Raw genomic sequence first — 14,332 nt, forward strand, 5'->3', positions numbered from 1 at the left:
CAGCTATTTCTTTCCTTAGAGTTTCATAGTTCTCTTTATAGAGATCTTTCACATCCTTTGTTAGGTAAACTCCCCAATATTTCATCTTCTTTGGCACTATTGTGAATGGAATAGAGTTCTTGACTATTTTTTCTGCTTGACTGTTGTTGGTATATACAAAGGCTACAAATTTATGAGTGTTGATTTGGTAACTGAGATGCTGCTATATTCCTTGATCCTTTGTCAGAGTTTTGTAGTGGAATCCCTGGTGCTTTCCAGGCATACAATCATATCATCCATGAAGAGTGAAAGCTTGATCTCTTCTGATCCTTTATGGATACCCTTGGTTGCCTTTTCTTCCCTAATTGCAATGGCTAAAACTTCCATTACCATGTTAAAGAGCAATGGAGACAATGGGCACCCTTACCTGGTTCCTGATCTGAGTGGAAATGATTTCAATTTAACTCCATTCAATATGATATTGGCTGTTAGTTTGCTGTAGATGGCCTCTGTCAATTTGAGAAATGTCCCTGCTATACCAATTTTGTTAAGTGTTCTGATCATAAAGGGATGCTGGATATTATCAAAAGCTTTTTCTGCATCAATTGAGAGAATCATATGTTCTTTGTTTTTTAATTTGTTTCTGTGATGAATTACATTTATAGAATTATGTATGTTGAACCATCCTTGAGATCCTGAGATAAAACCCACTTTGTCGTGGTGTATAATATTTTTGATGTGTTGCTGGATTCTGTTGGTTAGGATCTTTTTGAATGTTTTTGCATCAATATTCATTAATGATACTGGTTAGCAATTTGCTTTTCTTTTTGGGTCTTTTCCTGGTTTGGGAATCACGGTGATGTTTATGTCATAGAATGTGTTGGGTAGTATTCCTTCTTTTTCTATATTTTGGAAAAGGTTATGTAATATAGGTACTAGTTCCTCTTTAAAGGTTTGGTAGAATTCTGACATGAAGCCATCTGGTTCTGGGCTTTTCTTTTTAGGGAGATTTTGTATAGTTGATGGTATCTCAGAACTTGGTATAGGCCTATTCAACATTTCCACTTCATTCATACTAAGTCTTGGAAGGAGGCATGCTTCCAAGTATTGGTCAATTTCCTTCAGTTTTTCATATCTCTGAGAATAAAGTTTTTTTGTAATATTTGTTAAGGATTTTTTGAATTTCTGAGGGGTCTGTTATTATTTTGTCTTTACCATTTCTCATTGTTGAAATTAGAGATTTTACTCTTTTTTTCTTGCTTAGATTGCCCAAAGGTTTATGGATTTTATTGACCTTTTCAGAAAACCAACTTTTTTATTTATTGATCTGTTGTATAATCCTTTTGTTTTTGATTTCATTTAATTCTGTTCTAATTTTGATTATTTCTTTTCTTCTGCTGGGTTTTGGATTGGAGTGTTCTTCCTTTTCCAGTTGCTTGAGATGTCCCATTAGGTTGTTAACTTCCTCTCTTTCTGATTTCTTGAGGAAGGCTTGCAGTGCTGTAAATTTCCTTCTTAGTACTGCCTTTTCAGTATCCCAGGGGTTCTGGTAACTCATGTCTTCATTATCATTTAGTTCCAAAAATTTGGTAAATTTCCTTTTTGATCTCATCTCTGACCCACCTATCATTCAGCATAAGGTTATTTAGCTTCCGTATTTTTGTATGAATCTGCAGATTCCTGTTGTTACTGAGTTCAACTTTTATTCCATGATGGTCTGAGAAGACACATGGAATAATTTCTATACTTTTAAATTTACTGAGGTTAGACATGACCTAAGATGTGGTTGATTTTGGAGTATGTTCTGTGAGCTGATGAGAAAAATGTGTATTCAATTTTGTTAGGATGAAATCTTCTGTAGATGTCCGTTAAATACAAACGCTATATGGTTAACTTTAAATCTTAAATTTCTTTGCTAAGCTTATTGTTGGAGGATCTACCTAACACTGCCAAAGGAGTATTAAAATCACCAACTATGATGGAGCTTGGAAAAATCAAGTTGCTTATGCCTAGAGTATCTCTTATAAATTGAGGTGCATTCTGGTTGGATGTATAAACATTAATAATTGAAATCTCATTGTATTGAGTATTACATTTAACAAATAAAAACTGATCATCCTTATCCTTGCTTACTTTTGTTTGTTTAAAGCCTATTGTGTTTGCGAATAAAATTGCAACACATGCTTTTTTCTGTTTTCATTTGCCTGGAGTATAGATGACCATCCCATCACCCTGAGTCTACATTTATCTTTTAAGGTACGATGAAATTCTTGTATGCAGATACAAGATATCTGGCCTGAGTTTTTGTATCCAGTCAGCCAGCCTGTACCTCCTTAGAGGACAATTTAAGCCATTCAAATTGATTAAGAATATTGATAAGCCTTGTAAAATTTTGGGTATCAAGTTTTTCGAAAGTCCAGTGGACATTTTTAATCCTTTCACCACTGTGGAAGTTGGAATTTGATCAAAAGTTTCTGGGTGAATTTCCTTCTGTGGTGAAGGATTGGGCTGATCTTTATGGAGGATAGGTCTGAGGATATACTGGAGAGATGGTTTAGTTATGGCAAATTTCTTCAACATGTGAATGTCATTAAAGTATTTAATTTCTCCATTATTAATGAAACTCAGTTTAGCTGGATACAGGATTCTGGGTTGAAAGTTATTTCGTTTTATGAGATTAAAAGTCGATGGCCACCCTTGTCTATCCTGAAAGCTTTTAGCAGAGAGATCTGCTGTCATTCTAATATTCTTCCCCTTTTAGGTTATAGTTTTCTTATGTCTAACTGCTTTCAAAATTTTTTCTTTTATATTAGCTTTAGTAAAGTTAATTATGATGTGCCTGGGGATGTCTTGTTTGGGTTGAGTTTTGCTGGTGTTCTGAAACTGTCTGCTATTTGAGTTTCAGAATCTCTTGGCATGTCTGGAAAGTTCTCTTTCATAATTTCATGAAGAAGAGTCTCTGTGTTTTGTGATGCAACTTTTTCACCTTCAGGGATTTCTATAAGGTGAATATTAGTTTTCTTCTAATTATCCTAGAGCTCTCTGAGAGAATGATCCATTTTTGCTCTCCATTTTTCTTCCTTTTTGAGCATTGGGGGCATTCAAAAGCTTTGTCTTCAATGTCAGAGATCCTTTATTCTGCCTTTTCCATTCTGTTACTGAGGGATTCTACTGTATTTATCAGATGTTTGAGGGCTATAAACTCTTACCTCAATGTTTCAAAATCTTTGGTCATTTTTTCTTTGAAATCATTAAATTATTGAGATATCTTTTGAATAATTTCTTGAAGTTCTAATTCCCTCTTTTCTTCCATTCTGTTAATCTTGTTATCCAAGTTCTGAACTTGATTTCTGACATCTCATCCATCTGCTTATGGATGGGATCTTCAATTGCATCTGCCCCATCCTTCCTTGGGGGAGTTGATCTACTCTGGTTATTCAAGTTACCAAGGTTTTTCCGCTGATTCCACCCCATGCTGAATTTACATCATTTGGATCTGTATCAGAACTGTTCAGTCAGTTGTTGCCACCAGAGTAGATGCCAGCTTCCTCTGGCTGCCCAGAGAGGCACAGCATTTCTGTCCATAAGACTCTCAGGGTTGTGAGCCTTGTTGTTCTTGTTGCTGTGGCTGCTGCTCTTTGCTTCAGGGTACTGCCATTCTAGTGTTGTTCCTTCTCAACTGACCATCCTCTCATAGTTCTCAGGCCACCATCTGGGGATCCCAAGAGCGCACAGCTCTGGCAGTTCTGGGCCTGCCTTGCATGGGTGCCTGGAGTGGGGAACTCCTCTGCTGCCACCCACAGGATGCCCGTGGCTCTAGCAAGCAGTTCTGGGCCTGCCTGGGGTGGCTGCCTGGAGTGGGGAACTTCTCTGCAGCTGCCTGGGGGACATGCGGGGCACTAGCAAGCAGATCTGGGCCTGCCCAGAGTGAAGGACTCCTTTGCCGCTTCCCATGGGATGCACACCCCTCTAGCAAGCAGTTCTGGGCCTGCCTGGAGTGAGGAACTCCTTTGCTGCTGCCTGTGGGTGGCATTCAGCTCTAGCAAGCAGTTCTGGGGTCTGCCACATGCGAGTGCCTGGAATGGGGGACTCCTTTCCTGCTGCCCATGGAATGTGCATGGGTCTAGCAGGTCTCTGGCTGCAGGAATGGGACTGGGTGCTTGGTCCTGCATGGGTGGGGGATGCTCCTCTTGCCCCTCCCACTGTCTCTGTAGGCAAGGGTGAAGGGTGGAATGGAAATTCAAATTGGCAGTGAAAATGTTTGTTCAGTTTTTCTGCTAGTTGAGAGAGTGTTCGGAATCTCAGCAGGGTCCCTCTAGGGGAGTAGACCCCCCTCCCTGTCACTCTCACATGGGGGATGAGAGAATAGGTTCTTAGTGCATTGCTTGCCTGTAGAAAACTTACAGGAGAAGACAAAGAGAAAACAAAGAGAAAAGCACAACTTTCTTGGGGGAGGGGATGGACACTTTTCCTTTGGGATTTATTATGTACCTGTAGATTGCTTTCTTTGGGTCTCAACTTGCCTCAGCAGAGGTGTCCTGCAGATATCACTCTTCTCTCTCAGCTGGGCTCCCAATCTTAAACTTTATTGGGTATTTTCCAGACATTATCCTTCCCTATGGATGGGAGCTTCTTTCAGAGGCTGGTGCCTGCCGGCTATCTTGCCCCTCCCTTCCAGAATTTATCTTGACTGAGTTACACCACTTAAAGAAAACACTTAATTGCCTATACAACAAAAAGTATTAACCAGCAATATTTATTACCTCATATAAGCAAAGGAGAATAGCCAGTCTATGGATTACAAATGAGGTGGATTCTGTAGGTTTTTTTCTTAAAGTGAAGTTGTATGTAATTTGTAACAGGTACATTTATCTATTACCTGTGATAACCTCTGTTTCTAAGTACAAGTGGTATGTAAGTTGGACATTTGTAACTCAGGGACTAAATGTATAAAACATATTCAGTGGGAGCTATGTCAGGAATCTAAATTCTTTCACACATATATTATTCTGAGGAGGGCAGAGAAAATATCAATATGTCACTTTCCAGATCTGAAACTTTAACATATATTTATGATGTTATTTATTATAATATGTGCTAAATAAAAATAAAATATCAACCACTGGTGATTATCAAAACAATTTTTGTTAACTAAAAATTATATATAATTAATTTCTCACAGTTTGCTAATACAGCTCTTATTGTTAAGACATGTCTTTGAGGGAGGAGGTAAGAACACCAGCTAGAGCCAGCTTTCAACAGAGGGAGAGATAATTGCCAGAATGAACCCAAAAGAGCTGAAGGTTGGGAGCTGAGCTGAGAGATTGATGATTTCATGTCACCCCTGCTGAGGCAAGCTGCAACCTCAAGGAGAAAACTTCAGGTACAAAACCCAGCCCAAAGAGGATGAGAGTCTGTCTCTACCCCCAAGATGGTGGTTTCCTGTGTGCTCTCTATAAGTGAGTAGTGAACAGAAGCCCTCTTATTTCACTTCACAGGAGAGAGCCATTGAAGGACAGAACTCCTTCTCCAGAGAGATCCTGCTGTGAGCCTGGGCATTCTCTTGCCCAGCATAAAAGTTGAACAAATATTTTCCTTGCCATTTTGAACTCCCCAGTCTACCCTTCTCTACTCATCTGGTGGTCTAGAGTGCTGCCCCCTGCACAGCCTGGAGTGTCTAGTGGTTCCTTGTGAGGATATGGGCTGTAGCACAGATGCACTGAAACTGTGACTTGAATGGAAGAGGGGAGATGCAGGGGGAGAGGGACTTCCCTGATGCCAGGAAAGTGCATGGCATCAGTGTGGCAGCAGCAGCACAGGTAGAGGCATGGCAGAAGCAGCAATGTGGGGACCTGTGTGGCAGCTCTTGCAGCACAGCAGCAGTGGCAGTGGTGTGCTCCCACCAGGGTCAAATTTTTGAAAGACATCTCCCTGATTCTGTGGATCACTGGAGGGAGCTGGACCTCACCCCACAGGGGTACCAGAGGAGGAGTGCAGCTGAGGCAGAAGTGCAGACACTGAGGAAGAGAAATATGCACTGTGACAGTAACTGCTGGCTTGGGACAGACTTGGGAGGAACACTCCCTAGGTTCCACTGAGCACTGGAGAGAGATGGGCTTGAGATCCTCCTGCCTGCTGGTGACAGAATGCAGTGGCCCAGCTGAGGCGGCCCTCAGACTCCCCTTTGACTCTGTCAGGTGCATATCCCTGGCACATTTGCTCATTGGAGGCAACTGGGGAACTGACAGGTTACCAGTGATGGGGTGTGGCTGTGGTATATGGGGAAGGTGTTACCTTTAGCTAACTCTTTTGCTGGGTGCGCCATCCTGACTCCTTTGAACACCAGAGAGAGTCACACTTGAGCTGCCAGTGGACCCCCACTATCTAGTTGCTGGAGACCTTTTGAACTCTCCCAGTTGAGCAGTGATTCTGCTGCCTCAGACAAGTGGTTAGGAACTCTTGACCTGGGCTGGCCACCCGGAGACCCTCCAAGGTTGAGCCCTGGTTGTATTGTAGTGGGAGGGACTGATTCTCCTTTTCCAGTTGTTGTTGGTGGGGGGAGGGGTGTTGTAGTTGCTTGTATCTCTCCCCAGCTGAGATTTCAGCCTAAATTCGCCAACTCACTAGGACTGGATAGAAGCTGCCTGAATAAAAGACAGTACCACCTAGTACCATCACACTAATCAGGTCCTAAGTGTCTCTGGCTGTAGGACTGAAAGAGATTTTTGTTAAGCTATAGAGGAGAAGCCACAGTCACTAGTCCTAGCTCTAAAGGGCTGGTTAACTCCAACTCCTGGAACTCTCAGTCCAATCTCACCCTACTAGCTTCACTAGCCAAACTGTAAAAAGTAATCATGGGGTGAAACCAGCGGAAAAGTTCTGATAACATGAATAATCACTGTAGATCAACTCCCCCAAGGAACGATAAAGGAGATACAATAGAAGATGCCATTTATAAACATATGGCTGAAATGTGAGAAATAGAATTCAGAATATGGATGGCGAATAAAATTAATAGAATTGAGGAAAAAATGGAAATTGAACTCCAAAGACTTGTGCAAAAGTAATTTGAAGAAATCAATGAATTCAAAGACAAAATCTCCAAGGAGATGGACACCATGAGAAAAGAGATAGCAGAGTACAAGGAATTGAAAAAGCTATTCAAGGAGCTCTGAAATACGGTAGAATCCTTGAGTAATAGAGTTGAACAGGCAGAAGAAAGGATCTATGAAATCAAAGAGAAAGCTTTGAACATTCTCAAATGCTCAAAGAGGCAGAGAGATGGGGAGAAAAACTGATCATTCCTTGAGAGAGTTGTGAGATCAGTCCACAAGATCAAGTATTTATCTTATAGGAATTCCTGAAGGAGAAGAAGATGATTCTAAAGGCACAAATGCTCTACTCCAAGATGTTATGGAGGAGAATTTCCCAACCATTGCAAGAGATACAGAAATTCAGATAGTAGACAGTTTCAGAACCCCAGGCTGATTTAATCCAAATAAAGCATCTTTTAGACACGTTGTGATTAACTTTTCCAAAGTTAATATGAAGGAGAACATTCTGCAAGGGAATGTTGTAAGAAAAGTATAACCTACAGGGGAAGAATATTAGAATGACTGCAGATCTTCCAGACAAATCTTTCTGAGCCAGAAGAGGATGGTCATCGACCTTCAATCTTCTAAAACAAAATAACTTTTAGAACAGGATCCTGTATCCAGATAAACTGAATTTCATTTGTGATGGAGAAATCAAATACTTTGCCAACTTACACATGTTGAAGAAAATTGCCATAATTAAACCAGTTCTCCAGAATATTCTCAGACCCTCAGATTAATGATTAGTTCAATAGTCTACCACAAAAATAAACTCACCCAGAAAGTTTTGAACAAAACCTAACATCCTCAATGGTGAAAGGATTAAAAATATCCACTGGACATTTGAAAAACATGACTACCAAAATACTACCATGCTTATCAATTCTCTCAATTAATGTGAATGGCTTAAATTGTCCTCTAAACTGGCACAGATTAGCTGACTGAATACAAGAACTCAGGCCAGATACCGGTTGCATAAAGGAGTCTCATCTTAACTTGAAGGATAAAAGAAGACTCGGGGTGAAGGGATAGACATCTATAATATAGGCAAATACAGAGAGAAGCAGGGATTGCAATTTTATTTGCAGATAAAATTGGTTTCATACCAATAAAGATAAGGAAAAAATACTGATGGACAATACATAATTGTTCAAGGAAACACTCAACATGCAGAGATTTTGATAATTAACATTTATGTGTCCTACCTAAGTCTCCTCAATTTATAAAGCAAACCCTAACAGATACGAACAATTTGATATCTTTGTGCACTATAATGGTTGGAGATTTTAAGACCCTTTTGGAGGTGTTGGAGAGATCCTCCAAAAAGAAACTAAACAAAAAAATTATAGACTTAAACTTAACCCAAGAACAAATGGACTTAACAGACAGCTACAGAACATTTCATCCTAATAAAACTGAATACACATTCTTCTCATCAGTCCATGGAACATCCTCCAAAATTGATCACATCTTAGGTCACAAGTCTAACTTCAGCAAATTTAAAAGAATAGAAATTATTCCTTGTATTTTCTCAGACAATCATGGAATAAAGTTGAACTCAACAGCAGCAGGAATCTTCATACTCAAACAAAGTCATGGAAACTAAACCTTGTGCTGAATGATAACTGGGTCAAAGAAGAGATTAAGAAGGAAGATTAAGAAGAGATTAAGAAGGAAATCACCAGATTTTTGGAACAAAATGATAATGAAGATATGAATATCAGAACATGTGGGATATTACAAAGGCAATCCTAAGAGGGAAATATATAGCATTAGAAGCCTTCATAAAGAGAACGGAAAGAGGGGAAGTCAACAACTTAATCGGTCATCTCAAGCAATTGGAAAAGGAAGAACATTACAATCCCAAACCCAGTAGAAGAAAAAAAAATAATCAAAATTAGAGCAGAATTAAATGAAATTGAAAACAACAAGAATCATTCAGAAGATCAACAAATCAAAAAGTTGGTTTTCTGAAAAGATTAACAAAATTGATAAACCTTTGGCTAACCTAACCAAAAACATAAAAGTAAAATCCCTAATATCATCAATCAGAAATGATAACGGAGAAATAACAGCAAACACCTTAGAAATTAAAAAAAAATCCTTAATGATTACTACAAAAAACTATTATTGGAAATATGAAAATATGGAGGAAATGGAATAATACCTGGAAGCACGCCATCTTACTAGACTCAGCCAGAAAGAATTGGAAATCTTGAATAGACCTATATCAAGCACTGAAATAGCATCAACTATATAAAATCTCCCAAAAAAGAAAAGTCTGGGACCTGATGGCTTCACATCAGAATTTTACCAAACCTTTAAAGAGGAACTAGTACTTATATTACGTAACCCTGTCCAAAATATAGAGAACGAAGGACTACTTCCCAACATATTCTATGAAGCAAATATCACCCTGATCCCCAAACCAGGAAAGGACCCAACAAAAAAAGAAAATTATAGACCAATATCATTAATGAATATAGATGCAAAAATATTCAATAAGATCTTAGCAAACAGAATTCAACAACACATCAAAAAAATTATATACCAAGATCAAGTTGGTTTTATCCCAGGGTCACAAGTTTAGTTCAACATACATAAATTTATAAATATAATACATCATATAAATAAAATGAAAAACAAAGACCATATGATTCTCTCGATTGATGCAGAAAAAAACTTTTGATAATATCCAACATCCTTTCTTGATCAGAACACTTAAGAAAACAGGCATACAAGGGACATTTCTTAAACTGACAGTGGCCATCTACAGCAAACCCATAGCCAATATCATATTAAATAAAATAATATTGAAAACATTTTCACTCAGATCTGGAACTAGACAAGGATGCCCATTGCCTCCACTGCTGTTCAACATAGTAATGGAAGTCTTAGCCATTGCAATCAGGCAAGAGAAGGTGGTCAAGTGTATCCAGATGGGGTAAGAGGAGATCAAACTCTCACTCTTCACAGATGATATGATCTCATACCTGAAAAACCCAAAGGACTCAACTACAAAACTCTTAGAAGTGATCAAGGAATACAGCAGTGTCTCAGGATCAATACTCAGGACAGGAACTCTGACTCTTGTCTTCCTGCCCAAATCCTTGTCACTTAGAATATTGTCTGGTAGATAATAGATGCTCAAATAAATAGTTATCAAATGAAAAAAAAATCAATACTCACAAATCAGTAGCTTTTATATATACCATCAACAGTCAAGCTGAAAAAAAAGTCAAGGACTCTATTCCTTTTACTGTAGTGTCAAAGATGAAATATCTGGGAATTTACTTAACAAAGAACATGAAAGATCCTTATAAAGAGAACTAAGAAACTCTGAGAAAAGAAATAGCTGAAGATGTTAACAAATGGAAAAACATACTGTGTTCATGGCTGGGAAGGATCAACATTGTTAAAACGTCCATACTACCCAAAGCAATATACAAACATATGCAATTACTACTAAAGCACCATTGTCATACTTTAAAAATATGGAAAAAAATAGTACTTCATTTTATATGGAATCAGAAAAAAAATTGTATAGCCAAGACATTACTCAGAAATAAAAACAAATCAAGAGGAATCACACTAACAGATTTCAGGCTATCCTATAAATCTATAGTGATCAAAACAGCATGGTAATGGCACAGAAGTAGAGAGGTATATATACGGAACAGAATAGAGAACCAAGAGATGAACCCAGTCACTTATAGCCATGTGATCTTTGATAAGTCTATCAAAAGCATAAATTGGGGAAAAGAATCTTTATTTAACAAATGGTGCTAGGTGAATTAACTAGTGACCCGTAGAAAACTGAAATTGGACCCTCACCTTTCACCATTAACAAAAATTGATTCTGACTGGATAAAAGATTTAAACTTAAGACTTGAAACTATAAAGATACTTACAGAGACTGCAGGGAAAACATCTGAAGAAATTGGACTGGGAGAATATTTTATGAGGAACACTCCCTGGGCAATTGAAGCAACACCAAAAATATATTACTGGGATCTGATCAAACTAAAAATCTTCAGCACAGCTAAGAGCACAGTAAGTAAAGCAAGCAGAATGGGAGAAGATATTTGCAGGTTATGTTTCTGACAAAGGTTTGATAACTAGAATCCACAGAGAACTCAAATTAATGAATAAGAAAAGAAAAAATGATCCCATTTCATTGTGGGCAAGAGACTTGAACAGAAGCTTCTCTGAGGAAGACAGGTGCATGATCTACAAACACATGAAAAAATGCTCATCAATTTTAATCATCAGAGAAATGCAGATCAAACCCACTTTGAGATATCATTTAACTCCAGTAAGATTAGCCCACGTCACAAAATCCCCAAACTGGAGTGGATGTGGATAGAAGGGAACATTTCTGCACCATTGGTGGGAATACAATCTAATACATCACTTCTAGAAAGAAGTTTGGACGACACTTAAGGAACTAAAAGTAAACCTGCTGTTTGGTCCTGGAATTCCTCTACTAGGTATATATCCAGATGACCAAAAATCATTTTACAACAAAGATACTTGCACCAGAATGTTTATTGAGACCCCATTCATAATTTCCAAATCATGGAAGCAGCCCAGGTGGCCATCAACCCAGGAGGATTAATAAATTGTGGTATTTGTATACCATGGAATATCATGTAGCCATAAAAAATGGAGACTTTACATATTTTATGTTTACGTGTTCAGAGCTGGAACATAGTCTTCCTAGTGAAGTATCTCAAAAATGGAATAAAAAGTATCCAATGTACTCAGTACTATTATAAAACTAATATGTAATCACCGACACTTTCATATGAATGATAAAACACAACTATAGTCCAGAATGAAGAAAGGTGAGGGGAGGGGAGGGGGGAGGCTGTTAGGAGGGAGGGGAATTGGTGGGATCTCACCTATTGTGCACAATGCAGGGGTACATGTCAAAACTATTAAGAGTAGAGTATAAATGTCTTAACACAACAAATAAGCAAGTGAGGTGAAGGCATTCCAAATTGTATATAAAATCAGCACATTGTACCCCATAAATGCATTAATGTACACAGTTATGATTTAATTTAAAAAAAGACATGTCCTTGTGGAAATATTTGTATTTTTTACATGTCTTTAGGTGTGAAATCACTTGGACATATTACTCCATAACTTGTCTTTTCACCTCTGAAATCAATATATTGTAATTCCTCCTAGAGTGTTAGAAAGATTTACATGTATGGAAAACACTTTGAAAGAGTAATGCATTATTAGAATAATATATGCATTTGTTATTTACATTGTTTGTTACAGATTTTTTTAACATTAACAAAAAAAACTTACTTTAAATTCTCAAAGCACTTTGTTTTTGTTATGGATTCACAAAATGAAATGTGAAGAAATGCAAAAATGCTTTCCAACATATGAAATACAATATAAAACTCTGAGTTAAAATAATTTCACTGGGTGGCACCTGTGGCACAGTGAGTAGGGCAGTGGCCCCATATACTGAGGGTGGTGGGTTCAAACCTGGCCCTGGCCAAACGGTAACAACAACAAAAGAAATAGTTGGGCATTTTGATAGGCACCTGTAATCCCAGCTACTCAGGAGTCTGAGGCAAGATAATCACCTAAGCCCAAGAGCTGGAGGTTGTTGTGAGCTGTGACACCATGGTACTCTACTTAGAGTGACCAAGTAAGACTCTATCACTAAAATGATAATAATAATAATTTTGCTATACAAGTAATGCCATTTTACAAATCAATCAAAATTAAAAAAAATTTTCATAAGAATTAAAAGCCACTTTCCATAGTTCTTTTCACTTCAGATTGAAAATGAAAATAGCACAGGAGGAGAGTATGCAGACTCTGGAGCCAGACTACCTTGATTGATTCCCTACTTCTATCACTTAATAGTTTATGACGTTAGGAGAATATCTTAGTTGGTCAGTGTTTGACTTAGTTAAAAAGTAGCTTAACAATGTTACCTCCTGCAGGGCTTGTAAGAATAAAATTAGATAATTAATGTAAAGCTTACAGCAGACTACCTAGAACATACTACATACCCACTGAATATCAGCTTTCAGTACTGTGATCCATTCTGGAAGTTTCTACCTGGTTTCCTCCTCCAGCATAGTGCCCACTCCCTAATACACAAAGTGTTTCTTAAGCATCTGTACCAACAAAAGTGTCACTATTTGGATTTAACCTTCCAGACAGTTTTGTCTTTTGGGCGTCTAGGCTGCAGAGCTTAGGAGGCACAGGTCAGTCTGGTAAATAATGTTGAAATCCAGTGTTAGCAAGACATGCACTTACTTGGTGGCCTTCTAACACCCCCCGCCCCCCCCCCCACATCATCAGGTGTTTCTCCCAGGGCTCCATCACTACTGACCTTCATTCTGGGCCCAGAAGGAACAAACCAAGTTCCTTCCAGCCTCATAATCCTGGCTATCCCTCCTTCCTTTGCCTGGGCTATGGTTTCCTCTGATCTTCTCATGGCTCATTTCTTCTATCATTCTGAGATCTCTTACCTCCCACCCCTGCCCCTACTACAACACAGTAATGGATCTTCGTAGTTGTCTTATTAAATTTCTTCCATTTTTCCTCCCCTCATGAGACATAAACCCCATAGAAGAAGCAGCCACATCTCACTTATTCATGAACTATAGGATTTGCCACCTACTATATCTCCTAATTATTCTATAAATATTTCTTAAGTGGATAAATGGAGAGAAGAACTGTTTGTATGTTTACTCTTTGCCTTGTAGTTCTTGGCTTTTGAAAATAAGAATGATTGCGGGGGGTGAAGGTAAGATGGCAGACTGCAGACAGCTTTCCACAGAGGCTCCCCCCCCAAGAAGGAGAGTTAAAAGACAGAAGTTTAGCAAGTAACCCAATGGTTTGGAGCTGAGCCAAGAAAGAAGGTTGAAGAATGCATATCAACTCTGCTGAGGTGAGCTGCAACCCCTAAGATACAAACAAAAGGTACTGAATCCACCATCAAGCAGATGGGAGTCCCCTCCCCCATGAGAAGGGCTCCCAGTAAACTCTATACAAAGAAGCAAGCAGAGTGCAAATGTCCTCCCATTCCATCCCATGGGAAAGACCCTCTAAAAACTGGACCTCCTACTCATACTAGGGTGCCATGACACTCTCCTGCCAGGCATAAAACTGTATATATTTTCTACCTGAAACTCTGAACTCCCAGCACTCCCCTCCACTCTCACCCTGAGGTCTGAAAGCCTGTCCCCCATGGAGTCCAGATTCTTGGGCATTTTTCT

Source organism: Otolemur garnettii, unplaced genomic scaffold (genome assembly GCF_000181295.1).
Source record: "Otolemur garnettii isolate 467f Iridium unplaced genomic scaffold, OtoGar3 scaffold00154, whole genome shotgun sequence".
NCBI lineage: Eukaryota > Metazoa > Chordata > Mammalia > Primates > Galagidae > Otolemur > Otolemur garnettii.